At 46.6% G+C, this 27068-nt stretch overlaps 1 protein-coding gene across 1 annotated transcript in view; it reads right to left on the reverse strand.

Moving 5' to 3' along the window:
- The window catches only part of LOC131281156 (uncharacterized), an 82952-nt gene that overhangs the window by 13231 nt on the left and 42653 nt on the right, over window positions 1–27068 (reverse strand). The gene's annotated exons all lie outside the window — the stretch shown is intronic.

The following is a 27068-nucleotide window of genomic DNA, read 5'->3' on the forward strand; positions in this document are numbered from 1 at the left end:
TCTTAGCGCTCTTTTCCCGACACCTAGGTGTGCCCTTTCCTCGCAGGTTTGTTTTCCTCGCCCGCGAGGCGAAGCGAATCGTGAAGCCGTAGGGATGCGGATTTGCGAACAAAATCCTTTTTCCATCAGCTCCCGGCGTTGCGTTGCGATATCAGCAAATAAACTTGGAGGGACTATGAACGTACCGGGTGCGCGGGAAGGCCTTTTCGACCCGGAGACCCGAGGTTCGCCAAACCGTTTGGCCGGAAGCGACCGGCCGTAAGCCGCAGCAGGACACAGGGCAGCAGCCAGTTCGGGTCAAAGGCAAACAATGGTACGGCGTCGAGGTGCGCCGCAAGAGACGAACGAGCGATTAGATTTCGCAAAATAAACCAACTGAAACGGACTAATCCATTTCGCCGTGTTTGGATGTGTGTGTGTGTACCGAACGGGGACGGAAAATCTGTCAACTTGACGGTGAACTTGTCACTTGTCGCCGTCCCCACACTTGTGCACGTGAGAGAAGCCGGCGGTCGGAGATGGAAAAGCGATGGTCCTGGTTTCGGTTGCAAGATTTGTCACTTCCTTCCAGCCATCCGGCGGTTGATTCTTTTTCCCCGCCCGCCGAAGTAGCTCGATGTTGAATCGAAATGGGGGGAGAGGAGGGAGCTGGTGGATGGATTGATACAAATCCTTTCGACCGCCAACAGACGGGCTCCGTATCGATGTTGGAGCGGACCGTGAAACCGGGATATCGAAAGCCACTTTGGAAGCATCGAACCCAGAAGGATCACACACACGTAGTGTCCTCGCGGCTGAGAGGGATTTAGAGAAAAGTTTCCCGTCCATCCAGCGCATTGGATGAAGCCGCCAGCTTCCACTTCCATCGCACACACATACACACTCAGTTTTGTCCTCAGCCCGGTGCGATCGGGTCCATTTCTCAGGCGAAATGCCGGACCGGGCGAACCGGAAAAGGGAAGTTAATCTCATCACTCAATTGCGGACCCGACAAACGAACAGCCGTCGGGACAGCCGGGACACAAAAGTCGGTCGTCCGGTCGCGGCGTTGCCGCCGAGCGCAGGATTCACTTTCGGTTTCGGAGATTTCCAATCCAAGAGCGCGCGGAAGAAAAAAACGATAGAAGGCAGCTTAGCCGTTGGTCACACTTTTTGGCAAACGAAAAGGCATCGCCACGGGATGGTAGGCGGTAGTAGGTGGCGAGGTGCCATATCCGATCGTCGTCTTTCCGGTCGTCCGCTTGCCCGGGATCCGCGTGCGAACGGATGCGGATTAACGGTATCGGGAAAACCGATTGCCATCGACATCTGAGTTTGAGCGCCGGAATCGGGTAGGATTGGTTACACTCCAGGATCCACCTAGAGTTTTATTGTATAACGGATAACGGGTTTTGTAATACAATACCCAGGTCTAATACTAAAAACAAGTCCTAGCTTTCTAAATAAATTTAGGTTTCTTTGCTGTTTCAGGAAAGATATAAAATATAATTTTTCATTTTACTCATGCTATATGGTCTTTGAGGTTCAACTTTACATTCTATTCTATTACGACCAAGTTCCAGTTGGTATTGATTACAACTAGACATGGGACTTATATCCTTTTTATCTCCAGAAGAAAATATTACTTTTCCACCTAACCGTGCATCCGGTATCAGTTCGTGAAAGTCAATTAAAATAACTCCAAAACAGCTGAGACAAGAGCCGGACTGTAGATAAAACTTTTCTACAATCCTTACTTCAAACCTCGTCGGACCGAGGGGAAGGGAAATGGTGTTGGTGAGGCAATGCGATACATCCCGCATCGGAAGTGTGAGAAGAATGGGGAGCAACTCACACTCCCTTCCCCTCGTCGAATCTATTTTAATCCGCCCGAGTAAATCCCTTTATGGAAAAGTGACCCAACCAGCATCCGTCCAGTTTTTGGGAACGGGAGCGACCGACGGGGAGACCATCAAGGATCGTACACATAGAAAGCGAAACCCGCCGGATTTCCACCGTTCCATCATCGGCCTCTGTCGGCGGGAATCTTCGAACCGAGACGGATTAAACTTTGTCAAACATATATATATATAGAGCACCGACGTCCCCGACGGTTCGGTTTGCCAATATTGGAATCCAGCGGCGAACCAACTTCGCTGATGAGATCGAGCCGGTATATCCCCTTTCCGTCCGTTGTGGGAGGGATTATAGTCCTTCCTGCAGCTCCTCTAATCTCTTATCCTCCCCAATTTCGCCGTCCGTGCCCACTCCAGCAACCCCAACCTATTTACATTTGGATATTGCCAACTAATAAGGTGCTCACAAATCACTATCATCATCCGTCCGCGTGCTAACAATTCGTTCCGTTTGGCGCTCGCTTGGCTCAAGCAACATGTGCCGAGGACGAAGGTTTCCTTCCGAGGAAAAGCCAGCAGCTCCTCCGCGCAGTTCGTCCGCGCGAGCCGGAAGAAGGGAAACCACCACGAGGCTAAGCCCTGTGTGTATGGGCGGAATATATAGAACGTCTTAAGATCGTCTACCCGCCCGTTCGAGTTTCGGTCGAAATCTCAACTAATTAGAATGGGATAAGCTGGTCCTCACTGTGTCCTCCAAGAAGGCAGGCCCGTGGCGGCATTCTCGGCGAAGGGGAATTAATTCTTCCATTTAATTCCATCTCGTTCGCCCGTTCGGAAGCTCCTACTCCTACCGGGAGCGATAAATAATGATAACAATACTACTAGAAATAGTAACGACGCTGATAACGATGGTGGGGCGATATTGGTTTTCCTTTTAAGCATCTCAAGACTAGGTCCCGCCGATTGGGTGGATGAAGTACGAGTCCGCTTCTGGCGGCTCTAGGCAGAGAACCCCAACGCCGGCTCTAAACTGAAGCATACTTCACAGACACACCGACACACCGTGCGTGAAACGTGCTCAGCTGCCACGTCGGAAGCCTTCGAATGCGGAGGCAAATCTGAAAACGAAAAGGATTAAGCAATTTGTCGGCTGGCCGGCCGATCGGGTGGGTTGGCAGCAGCAGGGTGTGTTCCTGGTGTGTTATGAGCGTTATGATTTCGAAACGATGCCGTTTAGCGCGTGCTCGTACGTGTGAGTGTGCGTTTGCTGGATGGATAGCAGCTCGTGATAAGAGCAAATCCTTCCCAAGGAATTTCCCGATTGGGGAGGCGCTCCGTACCGTTTATCGACTGCTAGAGCCAAAGGAAACCGGGCGCTCTTCGGCACATAAATAAACGGTGCTTCTTGGTGCACCTGCTCGCTGGATGGTAGCTCCTGCTGCTGCCTTTCGAGAGGCGTCGGTCGATTCCCCGAACGGCCTGACTTCATTGAGTCCCATCCTTCGCTCCGGTTAAGAAGATGTTTAAGAATATATTTATTTGATTAATAATACCTTTTAACTCTTTCGGGGACGCCCTTTTCCACCAGGCCATTTTCCAAAGCTCCTCGCTTAAGGCTCTTCGGATCGCTCCGATTGAAACGGTTCAAGTCTAATGGAATCAAAGGAATGATGCAGGACAAGAACGTTTTCTCCCATTCGATACAATACGAATAGACACACATACCAATCAAAGGAAAGATCTGGGAGTGTGTATGGAAACATTCTTAGCTATGCGAGATTTGTGATTTTGAGATATGCATTGTGAAAGGATGCGGTAAAATCAGTGAAAGCAACAGAGACCACACTGTTCAATTGTAAAGGTCTATATTGTGAATTTGAAATAAGTGAAAATACAATCAACTTATTGTTGCGAGCAAAAACTATCTTGTGGATTATATTCTTGAAGTTAAAATGGTCCTGTTTCAAACATTTGTCAAGTTATTTCCACATGCAGTCAGTTATTTTAATGAGTTATTAGAAATCTTTGTTGTTTTATTAATATTTTTGTTAATGCTGGTTTTCTAAGTATAGATTTTAGTTTGTATTGATAGTTGATCTTATTTTTCAAAAATTACTTTAAGTGTTTTTAGCTGCTATTGTTTTACTGAGTCAATTTAAATCTTTGTGGTTTTATTAAAATTTTTGTGACTGTTTGTTTTCTAAGTATAGATTTAAATTGGTATTGTTAGTTGTTTTTATTTAAAAAAAAATACTTTAATTTTTTTATTTGCTATTATTTTACTGAGTTATTTGAAATCTTTGTTGTTTTATTAATATTTTTGTGAGTGTCTGTTGCCAAGTATAGATTTAAATTTGTATTGATAGTTGTTCTTATTTTGTTAAAATTACTGGAAGAGGAAGGAGTCGCCAAACTTTATCCAATGCTCTAACCTAGGCGAAGCGTAACGATCACCTTCCTTATAGGAGAAGTGAAGATGGGACTTATATTGCATGAAGCATTGCGCTCCGATTAAACTTATATCGCATTGCCTTTTCCGATCTGATATGGATGATGGGTGTTAGACGATTTTATCGATGGCGAAAACGTTCATGAGTAGTTGGAAACTCACTCGAGGCCCACCCGACCTGCTTTATGGAAATGATCAAGCGGCTTCCTTGCTCGATGTCTCGAAGAGGGGATTAAATACACTTCAAGCTCGTGTTGAGATCGACGGAAAATTAGAAGCGCGATAGCAAGAAAAAGCATGGCAACGACCCGTGGAGAAAATTTTGTGCAAATTTATTAGGATTAGCAAAAGTCAAGACGCGTCCACTTGGAAAGAATATAATAAACTTTAAAACATGAATAACATAAGAACTTATCTTTAAATAACTACCACTGCTTACGATTGTAGTGGGATGAGTAAAAATAATTGTTCCTGAAAACCCTAAACCGCTGTTTTTATGCGGCCATCGATTAGATGAGCCTTTTGGGGGGAAAGAAGAAAGTTCTCCCTACCGAATTAAGCATATCTCTTTTTTACCAAACCTCTTGAGGACGTTATAAGACGTTCTTTACCATCTCTCCTGCCTCCCCCATGCGACTACTCTTGTCCAGTTCGACCGACGAGCTTGAAAGTGGAACAAAACATAATCCGACTCGATTGATTTCGTCTCAGCTAATTCCCCCACCGCATTCTCAACCCAGCAAAGCAAAGTCCGAGTGCGTCCCTTTCGTTAATACACTTCCGCTGCTTTAATACGCTCCCGTTCGTCGTCCAGTGTGTTCGCTCCCCAAAAACTCCCCGCTTGCTTCCGCATGGATGTCACTCGGAGGGATAAGTTGTTTTATTCCTCCTTCTGTGTATTCTTGCATGATTTTTCGGGTCGGCGGGATAAGGATTAAATCCTTCATTAAAATTAATTCAAGATAAGAATTAAGAAAAACAAAATCCTCTTCCGGTTTCTTTCGTTTGACGTTGGTAGGTTTTCGCCGACGACCATTCATTATCATTCTTATTGGTTTTTTTTCCTTTTGGCAAATGAGGTAGCTTAGGACTTTGGCTTTGTTGTTTAAGCTGGTGCTGGAGAAATTTGCTACAGAACATTCATCGTTTGATTATCTTTATGTATGGAAGGTTAAAGTGGACTTAAAAAATCTTCAACCGAAGACAATGTTCATCAAAGTCAAGACGTAAGTTTTTCTTGCAGAAATAATTAAAAGATATATAAGAAAAGATTGTTTCTTAGTTCATGAAACAAAAATAATTTTGGTGAATCAATTATTTTTCATAATATTGTGAGCACAAATATCAATTTTCCAGTCCTGATTTACAAACGTTGATATAAAGTTAAATCAACTCCAGGGGCAATCAAATCGAGCCACGAAATGGTATCTGTTAACCTCCACCGAATTCCGCTCGACGGTTTAGTATTTCGATGTCGGCTATCTTCATCTGTACCGTGCAATAATCACTTCATCGTCCTTCGTTGGTGTGAGGGATGGGACGAAACCGGAAGCTAAGCCCCGATCAACTTACTCGGAGGTATCGTGTCACTGCACGCACCGTGTCACTTCGAATCACCCCCGCTCACGTCCCTCTGCCCCCTCCCTTTGGAAGTCACAATTAGGCGCCCTTCGGACGAGCATTCTCGTGCCGGTGAAACGTCAACGGAAACAAATCTCCTCAAATCTGCGTGGATTTCCCCGACAGGCACGGGGTTTTCCCGGTGAAGTCGATGAAATCGCAATCCTCAGGGTGATTGTGGGTGGGTGGTTGTGGGGGTGTTATTTTTTGCTCTTCTTCCCAACAGAAGGCGATGAGCGAGGCAGAAGGACTGAAGGAAAATAATTCGATGAGCGATCGTTCTTGCTGATTCGTGGAAATGGAAGGAAAAGCGAAGATAAATCCGTGTCCTCTCTCACTCATCTCTCTCTGCCTTTAGGGTGTACATTTTTAATAATGCCAATCGTGCGGATTATTGACTGTGCCATTTATTTTATCATAACGATAATTGTTTCCTATTAAGTCAGCGCTGCAAAAGGGAATTGCAGAGGGATTTTTTTTTTCCACAAGATCGGATAAGTTCAAGGGTGCAAATACAGGAAAGAGAGGTGACGCCAAAATGCAATGGACTCAGCTGTAGTGAGTAATTTTTTTTATCGCGGTGGATTTTCCCGCGGTTTTTCTCCTATCATCACCGAACTTCGCCGATCAAGGACAACCATCAAGCTGCCTTTCGGTTTTCCACCATTCCGTCGGGGAAACCCTGGGGGCTGGTGTTCAACGGAGGCTCAATCGCGTCGCGGCCGTTGTGCGACATCTCACCCGATTGGGTGGGTGGTGATTATGTTGCCATCCTCCTCCCGGCTGTGCACTTTTAGCTTCCGGCTCGAAACAGTCAATCAGTGGCGCACCGAGTGGCTACATTTTCCCGGCACTGGTTCGCCTCCCCCCAGTGGCGGATTCCTCCCCGCCTAGGCGAAAGGACCATGAACGCATGCATATTAGCGGCATTACCGTTTGCTGCTTATTGCGGCGTTCAATAATATAATTTTAATTCCATAATAAGCGGATAAAGTGGCGCGTAACCGTGATTCACGTTTTGCAGTATTTTGCGCAGCAATTTTTGTTTTTTTTTTGCTGTGATATTTATTTTTCGATTTTCCGCAATTCTTTTCTCCCTGTCTCTCGGTTGACATTTTATCAACGTCCCTATTCAATGGAAAGGTGAGGATTTTCCAAGGATTATTGAATTGGGATTGATTGAATTGAGTCGTTTACTCGATCGAAGCGAAATAGATGTAAAACGTTTCGTTTCAGCGAGATGTAAAAGATTAATTTGTTTTGAATTTCAATACTTTGATTGTGTTTTTTTGTTTTCCTTTTTTGTGGCAAATCAAACTTTCGTCAGCACGTGCAAAAGCAATCCGCTCATGGGTATTTGATCGCCATGATCCGATAGTTTGGTTGAGCCGTAATTACCATAACCAGATCAATTAGTTGCCACAGCGGAATCGAATGGGTTGCGAAACAAAAATATGACGAACACCACTAAAGCACTAAAGCATGCGGCCTGCAGCCTTAATTCCACCACCCCTCACCGCGCCAAACACTGGGTGACGTGGTAATGAGTGCATGCATCGATAATTGAATCAGATCGCTCACTGATCCCGATGTTTCCGGTTGGCAGAAAAACGGAACGGACAGTACGCAGGACGGTGTAAAATAATCCGGCCCCGGACGCACCCGTTGTTCCAGATGGACGGTATTTTTTTTAAACTCCCAGAAAACGGCCCAAAACCTGTGCGGAAATGAGGTGAGATGAAAAATAAAAGGTGGAGAGTATTAAACAATACCAAAAAAAAAACGGGCCACGAAAAATCGAAACCAATCATTGCCCACCGGTGGGCGGATTAATCTTTTAAGCTTTTTCACTCGATACTTCCCGCTGATTACCGAAGGATTTGTGGCCAATTGATGAGGCAGCGGATACTGTTGATGCTGGGTTGGTGGTGGTGGTCGATGACGGTGGTGCACACTGTCGATGATAATGACGATAATTATAGCCACGGTGACGAAGCGGGAAAATGTGTGGCATGATGCGTGTGTTATCTTTGTAATGGAAATCTGATTAAATATTTAATTTTACCAATGACTGGTATTACGTACAAAGTGGTTGGAGCCGTTGGGAGGCTCATGAAATGAGTACTTTTATTTTAAATGGTGTGGTCAAACACATGGACAATCCGAAAATGATCGTGCGATGGAGACGCCTGGCTTTTTGTGAGACATTTTGGTAGCACAATAAGAGAACTTAATACGATATTTCTACTATGGATAGATTTATTGCTAAAATATGAGAGGAAATCAAGAAAATTATCATCTACATGGATAAAAAGTTGTTACTGTTTTTAATCAATTGATAACTAAAAGCAACTAACGATAAATTTTTAAAACTAGAGTTTGATGATAAATTTAAGGTGTGTTTGAGATACACAAACATAGTTATATTTTATCTATGAAGTTAACCATGTGATAGAATTAGATCGAGACCACCAAATGCAAAGTATCCAAGGAGGCCATATTATTTGTAGTGTTCTCGATTTGACATCTCGATCGACTGGAGCTAGATTCACTCGCAGAACTCATTCTAATGAGTTCTAACCATTGTAACAACATTAAATCATAAAAAATCTAAGTAATTGGCATTAAATTCAGAATTAAATTAGTGTAAACTACGAACCGTACGATTATAGAGCAGCAACATTCGCAATGCTCTAGCCGGTAATGTATAATATGTTGCATATTGTAGCACATTTGCCACCCGCAATAGAAGACATAGTTGCACCGAAGGCAGCAGAGTCTAGTCAAATCCAGCGATTGGAGAATGAAAAAAATGTTATGGTTAGCTCAAAGCGCACAGTATTAGTGCTGTATTGAAAGAGCTGCTTTGGAACTGCTAGTAAATAATCGATACGCGGGTGAGGAAAGAAAACTGACACACCAAAGAAGGGGATTATAAATTTTAATACCTAGGCCCGGAGGTTGGGTCGCGTGGAACACAGCCTGATTTTGTGTCCCAACCGTGAGCTAGTTTCTGTGAGTCGCCGCAACGGAAGGTGCGATTGCAGATATCGATTCGCTAAGGTTCGGTTTAAGCAAGGGGTTTTCTGTTACCGCTCGCGGTCCTTGTATGTCACTGGCAACGTGCACGGACCGCCCCAACCAGACCCGGTGCGATGTAATGTGATTATAAGTTTTGCAACTGAGCCTAAGACAGGGGTAATGCCTCTGTTGTGCCAGACTTCTTGAGTTCCAAGCCTACGGGGTGGACGCATTAGTTGGGAGGGGGGGGGGGGGGGGGGGGGGGGGTGAAATCTGTTTAAGCAAATAAGATTTATTTTGTGGACTACACCAAGAATGGAGGTTTTGACGTATATGTAGAACATTTTTCTGTATTTTGTTGAAAACATTCTTATATGATATTTGACAGTGGTTATTGTATCTGGAGTAAATTAATTGCCTTATACATTTTTCGATACTATGAACGTGCAAATCCTCTCAAACCCATTTGGTGGAAATAAAATCATTCCTTCCTTCCGAACAGTTCGTTGAAAAGCTCGACAAAACGCAACATTAATGATGGAAAGCTTCCTTGGATTGTAGCCAAGCTGCAGGATTCCTCAGACTGCACTCGGCAGGGAGGCTCTCGAGGCTCTCGAGGCTTCCGATATGCACCGGACCGAGATGGATCTTAGCCGTCTTAGGAGGAAAACTTAAGCACCTTGCCATGATTGGATGGACCCGTCCGCCCCCTGCATAACAGATGTGCAGATGGGAGTAAAAAATTATCTTCTTCTTCCGAAGACTTCCCGATACAGCCTTCACAGGTGGCAGGTTCGATACTGTCGCTCGCGCGGATGGAACGGAACGGGGGGCCAGTCGGAGGCCGTCTTCTGTGGCGTCTTGCGAACAGACGAAACAATGAGACGAGATAAGATTTATTCAAGATTCAATCAAGAGCATCAAGAACAGAGCATTGGCTGCTGCTGCTACCTCTGCTGCTAGCGATACATCTAGCGAGCGTAAGGAAATTATCTGTCAGAGGTTCTGTCACCGAGGCCAATCCTGGTCAACGCTGGTTGGCTTTGGGGTGTGCAAGGACGTCCACCGGGTGGCTGGGTGGAAAAAGCGCTCCCAGCTCGGCTATCGGGGCATTGGCTGGATGGCATTGAGGGTGGCTTTCGATTTGACAGGTGCGCCACCATATCTTCACCGCATCGGTGGACTGGCCATAGCGGGGAGACGGGAGGATAGGGATGTACCTCGGAGGATGCTAAGTATGATATATATTCGTTTAATACTTTATAGGAAGGAAAAGATCTTTATAATTTCTTCCACCGTCGTCTCCTGGCATCGATGCTTAAGCCTAGCCGAAGTCCGTGTCGCCGTCGTGTTGTTGTCTGTGAGGACTGTCTTCTCCGTTGGTTCGTTCGTCACGCAAAAACACACACACACACTAACGCACACACTAGCGGCTTGGATCTTAAGACAGCAGCAGTGCGGTCGTCTTCGTCGTCATATAAACACTCCCCGACTCGAAATAAACCGATCCCAAATGAAGCGAAAGCAAGGCAAAGGACTCTAAGCAGGTGATACGCTAGTCAAGACACATAACCCTCCTCGCCATCGTCGGGATATCCGTTCGCAGACGGCCTGCAATGGATGTCTTTCGACAAGCGGTAGAACAGATTCGAATGCTCGCACAAGGCGGAGACCATGGGGGGGGGACTGAGCGGAATCGGAACGGAGTCGTGCATTGAAGGATTTTCGAACAAATCCGACCTCGATGCCTTAATCCTTTTAGGCAAACGTACTGGCGAGTCACCGAAGAGGCGCCAGCAGACACCGAAGATACTGATCTTCAGGGACGGAACAGGGGAAACTTTGGAGGGAACGTTGCAGAATGTCGGGTGCCAGCTTTCCCGACCTCTTGGTATTCCTCCTACGGTGCAACGTCTCCGTTGTCGACATTCGCAAACCTACGAGATCCCCGGGGCGGTTCTCAGCTCGGGGTAAATGTGTACATGAACTTAAGAACACCCGAGTGGGGTCGGGTGAACCGATTGAGTAGCGAACAATGACGAACGATCATCGCCTCCTTCGGTTGGTTGGGGGTTGGAAACACTTCTTTTCAGTCTTCAGTGCAAGGGGAGAAGACGCCGGGGGTCAGTGTGGCCGCTCGTTTGTTTGGGAAGTTTTGGAAATTAATTAACTCGTCCGTTCACGGCGTGGAAAAGCTGACCCAGGGAGAAAAATGATTAGCTTCCGATTGTGATTGATATAAACTTCGATCCGCTTGCCACAACCGACTTGGCCGGGGGTGGTTTATTGGCGGGCGTGAAAACATCTCACGGTCAAACGGCGGAATGTGCGCTGAGTGGTTCGTCTGTTGATGCTTTTGCTAGGAGTTTCAATTCAAACGCGCAAATATTTGTATTTATAACGAAAGGAGTGGCGAAAGTTATATCAAACCTCCATAGGATAGGAAAAGTTAAAATAAACAGTTACATTTTAATGTTTCAATATGCTCCAAACCGTAGACAGTAGTTGTGTAGAGATTTTTTTCCCAGTGTGTTTTAATTTCGTGAGCCGCAAATAAGTTAGTTACAGATGTCAAGTTTACAACATCGAACATTTGCTTCATCATTCACGAATTTAAAAAGCTCATTAAATGTTGAATTCATCTAAAATTGCAACATAGCAGGCTTCTTAACTTATTTTATCATACTCATAAATAACTCATTTAGTATTACTAATGGAAAACACCACTGTTGATGTTTCAAAAACATGGATTTAATTTTTAGCACACATGAGAACAAATTCTTAAACACATACACCTCAATACAAGTGGGTAATGATGAGGACATTGATCAAACGAGAATAATAATTTGTTGGAAATAATGAGCAATAATTATGCCAGCCATCTTTATGGCGCAACAACTGGTTGGATTAACGGAATAGCTCCCGACGCTTGCCAACTACAACCGTGGTAATGCCAAATCCTCATCCCAAAACGGCTCTGCTTCATGCATCGACTGGCACAGAAAGCCGACAGACGGAGTCTCGGTTCGAACTTCACGCCACCGTTGCGAAGGTAGTGGAGCTTACCGAAGACGCCGACTACAGGAACACTTCCTTCTTTGGTTTGCCGATGTAATGCAACCACAAAATCACACGCACGGCGTCGTGTGAGGGGGGAGTGGGAGCTGGCGGGAAACTTACCATCCGCCCCGTCCCTCGGTTCCCTCGTGCCAGATTTCCCGTTCTTCCGCCCGCATCGCACAAATATCATATTTTCCTTAATCTCTAATCCTACTTTATCTTGTTATGGCAGAAATGTGTGCTCCCTTTTCTTGGTCGGGCTCGGGTCGGTTGGCGGTCGTCGTGGCAAAAACCATATTCATATTTCCACCCCCCAAACCCCACGCTGGCCTCCTAGCCGACCTCCAAGACGGATGAAGTGTGTGTTGGTGTCTGTGTGCTTGGGTTTGTAGTCTTTGGCGCGTTTCTAGTAAGGCCAGCTTCGTCTGGCTACGGGCATAGGCTTAAGCACAGCACACACTCACATTCACCTACACTCAAACACACAGAGAGTGGTCAAGAACACGCGGACGAAACGATCGGTCAACGGTGGCGCCCAAAGCGCGGCGGATTTATCACGTCTGTATGCCGAGGCGGACTTTAATCCCCCCCTTCGAGCTGGCCGTTTGCAGCGTTGGCCTCGTCTTCCTTGTCTCGTGATGGAGGGATTTGCCGGTGCAGTTTCTTGTCAGCTCCCCGTCGCCCAGATTGCACGATTGCACAGTTAATCTTTTCGCTGCTGCTGCGAGTTAAGTTTGTTTATGGAGTGAGGATTAATAGAATCGAGAAGCAGGGTTAACCAGTGTGCTGATGGCTCGTTCGTTGGTCAAGAAGCGGCGAAGGAGGCGAGGGAAGTGGTTGCAAATGTAAATATCAGTGGGTTTTATTTTTTTCAGTACAAGGTTTAACCACCCACACCCCGTTCGTAGCCTGGAGCGAGTGGAATAATCTAACCACCTAACCGATTAACCCTCAACAAGCGTGGCGTGTCGAGTTGAACTACAACTCACCACCGATGTCTCATCTCACCCCGAAGGAGAATTCTCATCGACGCTCTACTCTGCCACAATGCCATTTTCCGGAGGAGGAAAATACGCTCTTCTGAGAAGCGACGAGACTCGGCACACATTCTCCAGCCTCACTTATGTACTAAAGCGTTCGTGAACAACACGCAACAGAGGCGCACCACGCGTTCGCTCGCGTGTATACAAAACAAAACGAACGGAAATCTCGAATGGCGGGAAACATTGTGGCCCTACAAATGCCGTGCGGCAAGGCCCCGGTCACGTTTCCGATTGTGCGCCTTCGTGTGGTCCCCACACACATATACCACACCAAATCTCGCTCATCCTCGGTGGCGTTTCTTAACCTTCGGGAAAAGCGCAACATCCGGCTCATATCCGGGGGGATGAGGCATTGGGTACACACACGCCGGGGCAGGGGATCCATTCTCGCGTTCCAGCGCCGGTACCGGCGAAGGGATTAACACTCACATACAGACACGTCCACGCAAACACACACCCGCCAGGAATTAGAGTATTAGCGTGAGTTTGCCGGATTACTTTTCCTCTTTTCGCGTAGCTGCGAGTTCACGGAGTGGGTCGGGGAGGGGTGATGCCAGCGTGTCGATTTTAAGCGCCAACTCGTTCTCACGTTCTCCCGTTCCCGTTTCCACTGTTTTCCACGCAACAACACAATCGCTCGCCAACCAGGCCTTCCGAAAATTCGGGTTGATGGCGGGAAATTCGTGAGCGTGTGTTTGTTCGGTGTCCATATCGTCACTTCCTTCCCGTCGTCGACTAGCGGCCGGAAGTTGTTACGCGGATGACCACGAACGACCGCTGCCACTGTTAGTCTGGAAGGTGCTGGAATCCATACGACTTCTAATATCGTATGGACGATTGATATTTTAGGGCAAGGAATCGACTATGGATCAAGAATAAGTATTCCAAAATAATTATGGCAAATATTTCCTATTTTAGAAATGCAATTTAGTTCTTATTCAGGTTACTATAATTTTGGGTGTTTCAGGAATTCATGTTTTTCGTTTAACATTTGAATTATAGGTAGTAAAGCATTTTCAATCAACTTACTGATAAAGAATCTTAGTTATTGAACCGTTGGTACCAATACAGGTACTACCTTTAGAAGGAATTCGGATTCTACCAGCCCAAAAAGTTGGTGAAAATATCCTGAAAGAATTCTCAATCCCATGTCTTCACCCACTTATACGCACCAAGAGCAAAAGAAAAACCAGTTTATGCCATAATCTTTCCCCCAAGTAAGCACCCCAAGGATCGGTGACGTTTTATAGTTCCCTGCGCTCCCGAACATAACACCACAAACAATGGCTAAGCGGGAACCTGGCTGCCTTAAAAGCAACGCCCTCCTACGCCAGTAGCCTTCCCGGTAGCTGGAAATCCATTTCTTCGACTTTTCTTAAATCCAAAATCTATAAATTCTATAGAATTTCTGACTTAATCCTATCGTCTTGCTCCCGGGAGCGCCCGGTCCTGCGCCCGGTTGAGTGGTCCGGAAGACGCTATTCTGCCTCACATACAACAATGCTTATACCTGCTTCATGAGCGGCTGCACAGAAGCAAATCAGCTCACCCATTGAAAGCGAAGCGAGGGAGGGGGGGGGACCGAAAATCCTTACTCCACTGAATACTCGCACTCGTATGGAGTGGCAAAGGATCAGGATTTCCCTACCCGCCCCCCCACAAGCCCCACGCGTGTTATCCCTCGCTGGGCCGGAGCGAAAGGAAGTGGCAAGTAAATGTCTGTCTGAGTATACCATACCTATACCATCATGAACATTTCACCGTGAAACCGCCCAACGGCCAACGTCTTCGGGGTACTTTACCATTTGCTATGTGTATGTGTTTGTGGAGTGGAGCCTCCACAGAGGACGAAGGAAGGATGTCCTCCGAAATCTCCCAAACAGCTGTGAGCACACGGCGCCGGGTGTGCCGTCGAGAATCTCTGTGTGTTAGGATAGAGATAAAGCTTCTTAAGGATTCTTTCTTTTCTACCCTCCAAACACCCACAGCTCCCCCACTCCTAACCGGATCCTTTGTCGGGTTCCGACGGATGTCTCCGGTAGCGTGTTTCGGTGGTGATGAAACTTAGAAAAAGGGATAAAGTATGCGGGAAAGGATTTAACTTCCCCTTCCACTGGAAGTTTCTTACAACGCTTCTAGCGCACGGGATATCTCCTTTCCCAGAAGGGGGCCGCGAGAGGCAAAGGGTGCGTCCCGCGTCCCAAGATTTCGACCACATTTCTCGACCTTGGGCACTTGAAATCCGTACGTCTCATGAATCGATGGTCCCGGTTGTGGAAGTTAGTATCTTGTGTCGTTGTGGCGGGGAGAGGAGTGGAGGCAAGGAAAAAAAACAGGGAACGGAGGACATCCCGAAGAAAAGGGAAAACCCATCCGACCAGCGAAGGAATGACGGGATGCGGCACGGATGACATTGTGGGTGCTGGTGCTAAAGCAGATAAACATAAACCGGAATAAATCACGTTTCACAATCCTACTTCCTTGGCCCCCTCATCACCCTCCCCCCTTCTTCCGCGCGAGACGATTACTCACTTTTCTTGCGAAAGGAAAGTCACCTTTTGCCAAACCGGCTTTCTCCTCAAAACGTTGCGCGGGCAACGGAGAACCGATTCCTAATTAAATCATAAATTTTAAGTACAATACTAGTTCCCCTTGGCCCGGCCCAGGAGTTGGCAAATACGATATTAGTGGAGGGAACAATTTTCGACAAACCCCTTTATTGCTTCGTTTGTTGTTGTTTTTTCGTCCCTTCCATCAATGGGCCCTTCCGTGCCAATGTACATCTTACATTGGTTTTGGGGGGTAAGGAAGGACGTGCAAGTCGTTGACTCTCTTTTCCTTCTCCGGCCACCCACTCGAAAACCCCCTTGTCCCCTGATGTCATAATCCAAAAACGCGTGATGAGCGTACGCGGCACGAGCCGTGGCACGAATACGCACATCTTAATTTGTTTGTAATGATGAACCGGAAGGACGGGGTGAATCGGAAAACTTCTGCCACCGAAGCAAGGGAAAAACCCGGCCTCACTGTGGGACGTTTGCCGTCGGTTTCGGAGGGATGGTAAAATAAATTGTTATCGTTTACTATTAATTAAGTGATGCGGATAAAGATTGGATAAGGGAGAAAAGGAGCACCGTGGGTAGAGGAGAGGGAAGAATATCGAGTCATTCACGGTCCTAGGGGTTGGGACGTTCCCGGTGCCGAACCTTGGAAACCCTATTCAAACGCATTCGAGGCTCACGGAACCCTTCAGAGAGCGCCGCAGACTCTCTCACTCTGCTACCGACTTGATCCCGTTTATGTATTGTGCCACGATGTGCGTCGTGCCCATCCGTTCGGATTCATCCGCCGAGGCCGAGGGCCTTTAATCCTCCACCCAGCTTAGCTCGATCCATAGCCAGTTAGAAGGCAACACACGTTGGTACGGAAGGACGGTGGGCTCGATTGCAAAGGACTGCGCGCGACTGTTTATCTATCACTTCGTTCAACGTCAGCCATCCGTCAGAAGCGTACACCCTATAAATCGTGCCACTCACCCTTAATCGGAAATTCGCCGATTTCAGGAAGCGCCGGATATACTTTCACACATACACACTCCACTCTCATGTGCGTGATTTTGTGGGCTATACAGGCAGTACCCGAATCAGTGTACGTTTATCCTTCCTGAACCATACAAATGGCGAAGGGATGAGCGTACGCCTTGTCGGGGATCAAAGTGATTACAGTGCGGTCCATAAAATAAAGCACATGCAAAGTGTGTAGACGAAAAAACACTGTTTAAAGTATTATACACAGTAAACGGTTTTGTTAAGATGAAAGTTAAGCACCACTTAATAATTTTGCAATTGGGATAAATCAGTTAAATTTTGAAAGACGTTGGTTTCGAAATATTTTACAATCGTGTACGATGACATCTTACTTTTCTTGTTGTCATGCTTTGTAAAACAATCGACCTTCTATAAAAATGTTTTTTCTTACGATTTTTACTAATCCATTGTAAATTCTTCCATTTCTATAAAATGGATTCGTTGGAAATGTCTATACACAGTCTGTACAAACGTATAAACTATTCAAACATAATCAAAAGACTGTTGTCAACTGTTTTTAAAACTAGTTTCCTGAAGTGTGCTTAGAATATTTTGCAATTGATTTAAGCGCCTTAATACGTTGACTGTCAAGCGTTTTAGCACACTTTTTGGGTACAATCTTTTTCAATAATTTTGTTTGTTTATAAAATTAATCAAACTGACGGTTTTTGGTGGCTATTCAAAAACTTAGTTGACCAAAGAATTGATATTAAATATTACTATAATATTTAAGTTACATTTTCATTTATTTATGGGACAAACACATTTTAGAACTAATAACAGCTGGCTATCAAAAATGATAGCCATGGCAGTCAACGTGTCAAATGGTTTCAAAGTCTCTATTACTTCCAAAGTAAATTTTCAAATGTGCTACCTTCGTTGCACTTCCAACATTGGCAACCCACTGTAAACGCACACATGAACTTTATTCAGCGGGATAGTACAGGATCACGGATCCGCCAGAGCCAAAATCACGCATCAACAGTTCAGTTTCGGATTTTGTTTTGGGCTGGGATTTTCCTCCTTTTCTCCTCGCTTTTTTAAGCCTTGCCGCATACGCGCGGGCTTCACACACGTACACATCTAGTTGTATGTGTACCAGGGGTGTGTAGCCTGAAGCACGAGTGGGAGGGAAAGCTGGTGGCCCCCATTAACCCGGCTGCTGTGGATGCTGAAGCTCGGTTATGTCAAGATGCGTTAGCGTTTGCGAATGAATGCGCTCGTGAGTGAGATGGCGAGTGAAAAACTGAGAGAGAGAGAGAGTATTTCATCCCGCGAACAATCAAATCGGACCGTGTATCCTTGTGCCTTTCGCTTCTGGATATGGATTATGGATTAGGTGTTTCCCGAGTGCTGAGATGTAGCAGACATATTTACGAGCTATTCTGTTTAGATGAAGATTTTCTTCAAATAAAAATCTTATCTTAAAATAATCTTGAATAACAATAACGTTTAGTTACTACTTACGAAAACCGATCAAAGTGTTTTCTAAGGTCAATTGAAAACTTCTACCGTCACTTTGTTGTTGTAACGTACCTGTAAAGTGGAGAAAAGGAAGTGTGAAATTAATTTATTCCGATGCATATCCTGGATAAGAAAAAATATTGTATTGACATAGTTGTTTCGAAAGATTTTTTGTATTACAAAACCAACCCGATCGCGCTGTTGTTACCCTTTTGCGATCGGGTTCGCTTGGGATCCGATGCGAATCCATTATTTCCGTGCCGCATTCCCGCGTCGTAATCCCTTCAAGAAGGCCTCCGGAACGTAACGACAAAAGGCCACGGTTTACGGGAGCGGGGATGAGGAGCGCGAAAGTGGGGTTGGATTTTCTGTCCGCTGTTTGCCAACGGCTTAAGACGAAACTCACATTCGCTCGTGGATTTAATTCCATCGAACGGTGGGGCGGGGGGAAAGCGGCGGTCGGCGCGACACGGCGGGAAAGTGATCCTTGAGGATTCCAGACGCCGGTGAAAAAGATGATAAAAGGGGGAAAACAACGACCAACAACGGGCAGGCCGGACCCGGTGGGCCGGTGGGCTGAATATCCGGCTCTATCATTATCTTCATCCCGAAGCGCGACCCACTGATATGCACACATACAGAGAAGCTACACGGTGAACGGTGAACAATAAAACGTTGTGGCAGGGAGGGAGGAAACCGCCGTGGCGGGGAAGGGAATGGGATGCGCTCCGTTACATTTTCATCCGTCTCGCGCCTTCGTGCGATTCGATCCGGCTTCCCAAATCCGCACCAACACTACGCCAAGGGCGCTCTTTAGGCGGATGGGAATAATATAAATCCTTTATCCCTAATTCTTTATCCTGCTCCGGCGTTGGGGTGTGTTTTTATTTTGTGTTGCTTCTGCGAACTGCGCCACGTGTTTGCGTTGCAGAGGAGGGGGAGGAGTGAGGAGACTGGAGCGTTAGTATTTGTGTGCGAGAGAGCCTCCGAACTGCATCTCGAGAAAAAGGATGAAGGATATGTGTGCGGACGACGTGGGCACCAGCTTTCAAGCACACTCACGACATAAAGAGTGAGCTAGCTCAGCCAGCGAGGACGTGGCATGGGCAAATTTCGCCACGTTCGGGTTCGGTTTGCTTCCATTTCGACTTGATGGGATTAGGAGTAAATCCAGATAAAAGGATAAAGCATTATTCTTCGCTCGAAAGAGGAAATGTGATTTTTTTTCTTTTCTCCTTTACTCGGCGGAGGTGCACACAGAGACATGGATGGGATATCCTTTCCCCCGTGCACGACCGCGGTTCGATGTGTGGATGGCGTTCGAGTTGATGGGTTTGAGTTCTTCCGTGTGGGTCTCTTTTCTTCTTCCTTTCAACGCTTATACTTATCCCATCCGGACACAGTACGGATTGCAGCGCGCGATTCGGTGGCGCTCCGGAGAAGGAAAAGTTTCCTGATCCAACCACCTACCCCACACATATCCGAGGCCCACACTCCACAATGGAATGGTGCGATATCCCGTGGAAAAGATATCCGCCAAACCGGAGAAAGCACCAACTAGAAGAGAAAAAAAGGAAAACCTTCACATCCAACGCCGTCCCGGGCGAAATGAAAATGCGAACGCGAGGGATTTATTCCCGGGGCCCTCCCCGGCTTAGGATTTACTCACAATAAATCTTATCTTGCGCCCGACAGCTAACGGAAAAACCGGGATTTTCCTCAATCCAACCCACCCACCCACCCACCCGGCATTCGGCATCCTCATGTCATTTGCACGCCGTCTCCGCTCCATATGGCGCCACGGATAGATTCGTCTTGCGAAAAGTTTCCTTTTTCCTTTTTTGGTTTTCGCTGGATGGAGAAAGCTGGGATTTAGCTGGGAAAGGGAGCAAGCAAATGGATTTGTGGATTTCTTACATTTCCCGGGCTACCTTTATATCCAGCACACACACACACACACACACTCTGCGTTTACCGTTTCTTTGGTTTGCCTTAAATACATACATCGTCCTGGCATACGCAGCTTGGAATTTAATCCTTAAGGTGGTGATTAAAAAATGTTAAATAAAAGGTGAAAATAACTGAGAAAGTATTTGAAAAAGTTTTCATAAACGTAAAAGAGTAATTTAAATACACCTTTATAAAAAACCCCTTTCCTTTAGGCAACTTGGTCCAAACAAATCCATTGGGGACCAATTAATAGAGGCTGCTTTTATGTTCCACATTATGATTTTCCGACCGGACGAGTTTAAGACGATGACTGCCGTCACTTAATTTTCACCCACTGTGCATGCTTAGTGCTCGGCGGATCGCCTGTGCAATCTACGAAAGGTGGAAGGATGTGTGAGGCTTGGGGAGGGTATTCGGCAAAAAGGATGAAGGATGGATTAAGTCGATCATGTGTGCGTTTCTCGGTACTGGTGGTTAGCGAATGGCGATAAAAGGTAACGATGTTAAGCGGGGTGGGGGGAGGAAGAAGGAAAGCGAAATACGGAGAGAGAGAGATGGAAGGCTGTTTGTCGGAGTGTGGGGAGGTGAAGCGCGCCGGCGAGATGAGCTAAGACGGAAAGATTTTCTTCCACCCCGAAACCGTCTCCAAGCGCTTGAGCCTTAAAACCTCGCCGGTTCCAAAGCAATGTCCAATGTCTGGTGTCGTTGCTGGATCCGTTTCAGGACCGTGTGTGTGTGTGTGTGTTTGAGAGTGTTTGCATGCATGCCTGACGGTGTGTTTGAGGAAGGATTTAGTCTCATCCCGCTCGGCTACCGACGAACGGAACGCGATCCCTGCGCTGAACGGAAAGCCATTGAACTGGCAAACTTTGCGGGTGGCAAGGGAGTTGGCGGAAACGGTGACGCAAGTGATAAAGCGAGAGGGAAGCAGAGCGAAGGAGAGCGGTAGGCAACGGGGAGAACAATATCCTTGCGAAACGTCCTAAGAAAATCCCGGCAACCAGCAAGAAACGGTCGGAGAACCTTTAGTTTTCTTCTGCATATTCTCTCCGGATGTGCGGACAAGGGGAGCGGCTAAGAAGCAGAAGCAGATGAGTGAGAGAGAGAGGCAGTGACGGGGTGTAAAAGGGAGAGAGTGCGACCCAAATCTAACAACGTCGTCGTCGTCGACGACGGCGTCTTGTCGAGTTTATGTATGTTCGGATTAAGGAAATCCCTGAACGAGAGGATCCTTCCTTGGCTCGGCAAAACCTTGGCAACCTCCGAGGCCTCATCACGGCCGGAAGTGGATGGAACGGCCGCGGAGTGTTGCGGTTCTGTGGTGAGGCAGTTTTAGGATTTAGTCCTCCGATCCCTACCCCCCTCCTAGCCACCAGACACACTCCACCCCCGTCGGTTGGCGAAGGTCGGGACGTTTGTCGACGTTCGCAAAATCGATACCATTTGATTCACGGTGGAGCATACGAGTGCGGTAACGCTTCCGGTGCTCAGGGGGGAGGGGGTTGGAAAAACACGCGAAAGAAATTATTCATCGGTCGGGGGTGTTTGTTATGTTTTTGCCTGGTGGCACGGTTTTCTCCACGCGTCATGTTTTTGTTTTCCGTTTTCGAATTTTATCTTCACCGTCCCAACACCGATCGGAGATTGTCTGCAATCGGGCCCGGGGATTAGGGGCGACTCCGTTGATGGATCCTCCACGACCAACGGGTAGATGCAAAACACCAACAACAAGTACCCACTGTCCACCACCAAGGTGTGCCCGCGTGTTCACTTCCATTATTGAGTGAGTTTCCAAATCCATCCAGCAAAACAAATGGTACATCGGCTGGATCCGGCCGGCGTGAAGATCAACCGGCTGTTTTTGATTTTTCTTTGCGCCTCTCGGCCGCTTGTCTCCCCGGTGCTTCGGCCCGGGAGTGTGGCGAAGACTGATGCCTTGCCGCGAGAGCTACAGTGTGCCGGGTATCGGATAGAAAAAATCTCTCTGTGTGTATGCAGCTTTACATTTTCCACCTGATTTTTTGTTGCTTGCCCTCCCGGACAAATTGTATCCATTTTCCTTGCACTTGCATCTGAAGGACACGAACCGAATGTGGGGATTTAGGTTGTTTTTTTTTATCACCAAAAGCGTGAGAGAATGAGAGAAAACAACAGCACCGTTATCCTTGCTGCTTGCCGATAGGTAGAGAAGCTTAGCTCTTCCTCACAGAAAAAAAGACGAACTACTAAAACCAGACATACCAGGTCAGCAGACATCCTTGCCTCGACTCCCGGAGTCCAAATACGCCCAATGGGTACGGCAGATAGATACCACGGACCGGTGTTTTCGGTTTTATAGGTTAGAGAGACGTTTATACATAAATAAAGTCCAAATCCCCGTTTTCATCCATGCTCGCGCGCGGCTCGCGAATTGTCCGTGAGACCGGTTGGTTTTTTTTTTCTTTTTCGCGCGTCTATATCGGGACACCTTAGGACCAAGTTGACCAGCGTACGAACGAGTGCCCGCGCCGGTGGACAGAGGCTTTGAGTAACCAGGTTTTTTTTCCGATCAGAACCGTCACGATCGAGCGATGATCACCAGGACGGGGTCAGGCTTACTCTTCATCGTTTCACGTAAATCCTAGAACGAGTGGAGCAAACGGTCGTACGCCGCACTTCCCAACATTCGATCGATCGATGTCCATTTGAGTCAGCTGATGGTGCGTGGAAGTTTTTGCGGAACTCCACGAGTTGCCTTTCGCTGAAACCGTGCGATTCAGCGGAGTACGATGGAGAAATAAAAACACACACAACAACCCACCCCGACGGTCGCGGAATGGCAAATTTTAGTCCACACCGTTGGCCCCCCCCCAACACTAGACGACGGGCATCTCCATCCCAAAAACTGGACGTCCATTTTAACGGACGCGCGAAGTCCACACTCCCGGGCAAGACCATTCGAGACCTGGCGGGTCCCGCTGCCGCTTTTTGTTAGGCGCGTCCGTGTAGGCATAATCCCGATTCGACGACCTGTTTTTTGAAATCCAAGAGGATTAAGCAACGTTTCTTCTATGGTTCTTTTTTTGTTTTGTTTTGGTAAGTCTCCCGACACCCGGGCACTACGTTCGGTTGTTGGATATTCGGTCGGGACCGTGGTGAAAGTGTGACATCGTTGTGAGTTCGGATGGTGGAAAAAAGCAAAGGAACGGGTGGAGGAACCATCCGGATCACCGGCGAATGCTCCGTTGCTACTGCACCAAGGTTCGCGGAAGTTGCAGTTGCAACGTTTGGATTTGCGCGAGGATTTCCGTACGCTTCGGGTGCGCCGCGAAATGGCCGGCAGGATTGGGCTTTTCATGCTGGGTCCTGGAACAAGCAAGACGAACCTACGAGGAGCACCATAGAGGCGCTTTCTGTGTCGTTGCAAACGGACTAGACTTAGGCAGGTATGGTGAGCAAGATTGATGGACAAATTGTATCGAGAAATGTTAGATACAGAATTCAGTTTAAAAATGTTACCTAACAACGAAAAGGTGCAATGAAATTTAATTAATTATTTATTCTTATAAATGTAGAAAAACACATAGTTATCCTTCAATTGCAGAATGAGTGATGATTTAGCATCAGAGTGTCTATGAAAAATATATGAAAACATTTTAACGATAAGTTCCAAATAAACTTATCACCGACCATGGTAAGGATGAATTGAATTCCTGCTTAACCAACCGGGCAGTCAAAGCCCATCGTGGCCTTCCGATTTGGCTAGAATGTATCGACAGAGTCCGTCCATGCCTCCCGGGAAGCCGAGACTAACGCGAATCTGCCCTACGTTCTGGCGATGATATCGATATTCGGTGGACCCGATTTAGCTTTGATTCATTATTGCATTCGAATATATGGACAAGCGACGATTGGCGATTCCCTCCGATGGGATGTTATCATTTTCTCGCGAAATCCTTTCACCGATTCTAGCGCTTCCGAAAATGCAAATCCCCGCGAAACACAGCAACCCGCGTCGATGGACGGCATGCCGATGGAAAAGCGCGCCTATCCAAATCTTGTTCATTCGTGGTCTCTCAGTCTCCGGGCGAGATTTCGTTCCGCGGTTACGCCTGGAAGCGATGGTGGCGATATAATTCGGTTGAAATTGGAACCTTAGGCACGAACGATATAACCCTTTTGTGCTGGGCTAGTATCGGATGGATTAGCATGCTGGTGGTTGGTGAAATGCGCAGAAGTCCTTCCGGGGATGAATAACAAAGAGTTTAAGTGGGTTTGGTTGAGGGTAGCTCTATCGCGCAACGACAGATTTGTTTGGGATTTCCACACAAGTCCTAACGGTGGTATTAACTCATAATCGAAATAAAGCACTTCTTCTACGCATTGTTCGATTTTGGTGAGGATACCACGAATAGGCCTCATTTATTATTCCAGAGTTAGTGGAGAAAAATACTTCTCGATTGACTTATAATTCATTCTATTCATTTGAGGATTAGATGGAAAACTGCCTCCCAATCATTTTCTCTAATACAGGAATCTGATTCTCGAATCATGCGTCGACGGGCAATGGTTTGGACTACCTTGGTAACCTTCACTCGAGTTAAGGTTGGTACTTCAGAGCATTCATTCATCAAGCATTCTCCCAAAGATCGGGATCGGAATGAGGATTGACGCCTCCATGGTAACATGTTCTTTCAATCGCTTTATCATAGAATCAGTTCCCAATCGTAATTTGACGTTATTTAGAGGTCGGAAGGGGATAGTCGATAGGTCGGGTGATTTAAAATCGCCCAATTTGATCGTCCGCTATTATGCCTGGATTATACCTGGATGGGTTTATTTTGCAAATTAACTGGACGTTAATCCATCGTTGCCATGCGCCGTGTTTGTAGAGGAGAATTGAAAACACTTAAAAGTGGATTCAAAACTTGAGCAAAATAGCGTAAAATATTGTGTTATAATTCATTAGAAACTGTATGGAATCGACCGCTTGGCCAATCAAAGTATATCTATATCTCCGATATACAACCAAACGGATCTATTGGGTAAATAATCCTCGGTTCTTCCGGTTCTAGAACGTGCCTGGTGTGAATGGAACACGGTGTTTTATTCTTCACATCCTCATCTGATGGTGCGCACGTATTCTTTAGCCCGTGCGTGCCTCTTGAGCGGTGTGTCGTTTCCCACACACACACAAACCCCCATCGGAGTAAATTGATATCGGAATCAAAGCGGATAGTGAGTTGTAACGCATGCATCCAGGATGCATTCCTTCGGGGCACCGGACCAACGATGAGCGTGCAGCACAACGCATCGGCCCTGATCCGAACCCGAGTGTGTCGTGTTCGGGATTTTGGAGGATCTTCATCCCGACACGGATATCAAATATCCTCTGCGCCGAAAGGCACGTAGGATGTGTTTGGTATCGCCGTCACCCCTACCCATCGCACCACCAGAATCGCCAAATATACTTTTCGGAGCGGAGAGTCTTGCCCTCATTGCAGTTCCGCATTCGATATTATCCCTCCAGCTGATTCGGTGAGCCGCAGAGCGGGGTAACCGGTTGCGTGGCGTCTGTTTATCGAAGGATAATTCCCTTTCAATGGGCAACACGCACGCCAGCGATGGGCTGGGTTGGGTTGGGGTAAAGGTTTACGATACTGCGAGGCCGGGTGAGCTTCACATTTCTGACGATTCCCGTTCCCTCGGGTGCGTCACTGCGCGGATAATGATGATGATCGCCTTGGTCGTATCTCTTATTGCCAGAAGCTCAAAAGCGATCAGTTAAAATCATACCACGAGTTCCCTTTCCGAACGTTCGTTGGCCTCTACCACACACACACACACACACACACACACACACACACAATTGCACGCACGCAAATGCCCACTTTTTAATCCCTGCAGTTATTTTAATCCCTCTAATTTTGATTCACCTTAATCCTCTTTTCCGTTTTGTGCACCGTTGTTGCTTCTCGTTTGCTTTTTCGTGCGTTTATTACTGGTTTATTTAGTATTCTTTGATTCTCAGCATTAATATTCTCAACGGATTTCGTACATTTTGAATGTTACATTTTATAATTTTCTTCATGTACCATTTTCCTCTTCTTCATTTCCTGTGTTGATTGTTTTAAACCCACTTAGTTGATTATATTATATGTTCAACTGCTTCAAATCGTAAAACACCATGTAAAGTTTTGAACATTTGTACAAAAGTTTTTAGTTAAAAATTCCAACACCGTACACGTAATGCGGCGCCGACCGAATGTCCATCTGCCTGAGCCGCTTATCATATGTATTTTCAAAGGCCCAGCATCCCGTAGCGAAACCGGGGGGGAAGAGATTTTCCCAAATAAGCGATGCGTCACTCCCACTCACCCACCCAAAACCCCCGCCGGCGATTCGATTTATCCGCTTTGATGAATGCGTTCGCGATATTATGTTGGAAAATTTACACAATAAACGATAATCATCGGCAACCGCGCGCGAGGTCGCCGAAGGTCTCGTAGGCGTAGGCGGATCACATGAGCACACACACACCTTCCCTTGTCGCCTTGTTTTCAGCATCCCTTTCAACATCCAGCGCTCGTTGGTGAAGCCGGAGTAAAGGGAAAACGCACTTTTAATTTTCCCAATTTCATACTACATCCATGCGTCGTCCAGTGGATGTATTGTAGGCGGATTTATTGTATTTGAATCTGTGTATGTGTGTGTGCGTATGTTAGTGTGCGGGTATGTGTGATTGTAAGTCCAAAGCCGATGGGCAGCGGCTCTGCCACCAGCGGGATGACAATGGACAAATCCATCTAAAACATATAAATTCTGGATTGAATTTCGAAATGCATTTCAATTAATCAAAACTGCTTCCGGGAAAAGTGGTGGAGGAAAACGAAACGGCGAAAAAGAGTACGGGCCCGAGGGAGGGTGTTAGAAATTACAGTGATGAACTGATTTGCATCAGATTCTAGCCCTCTCTAAACATAAGTAATATTTTTGTATTTCAAACATAGATGAAGTAATTGAAAATTCCTCATACAAGTGATTAAAAACTCATATCAAA

Source organism: Anopheles ziemanni, chromosome 2 (assembly GCF_943734765.1).
Source record: "Anopheles ziemanni chromosome 2, idAnoZiCoDA_A2_x.2, whole genome shotgun sequence".
Classification (NCBI taxonomy): Eukaryota; Metazoa; Arthropoda; class Insecta; order Diptera; family Culicidae; genus Anopheles; species Anopheles ziemanni.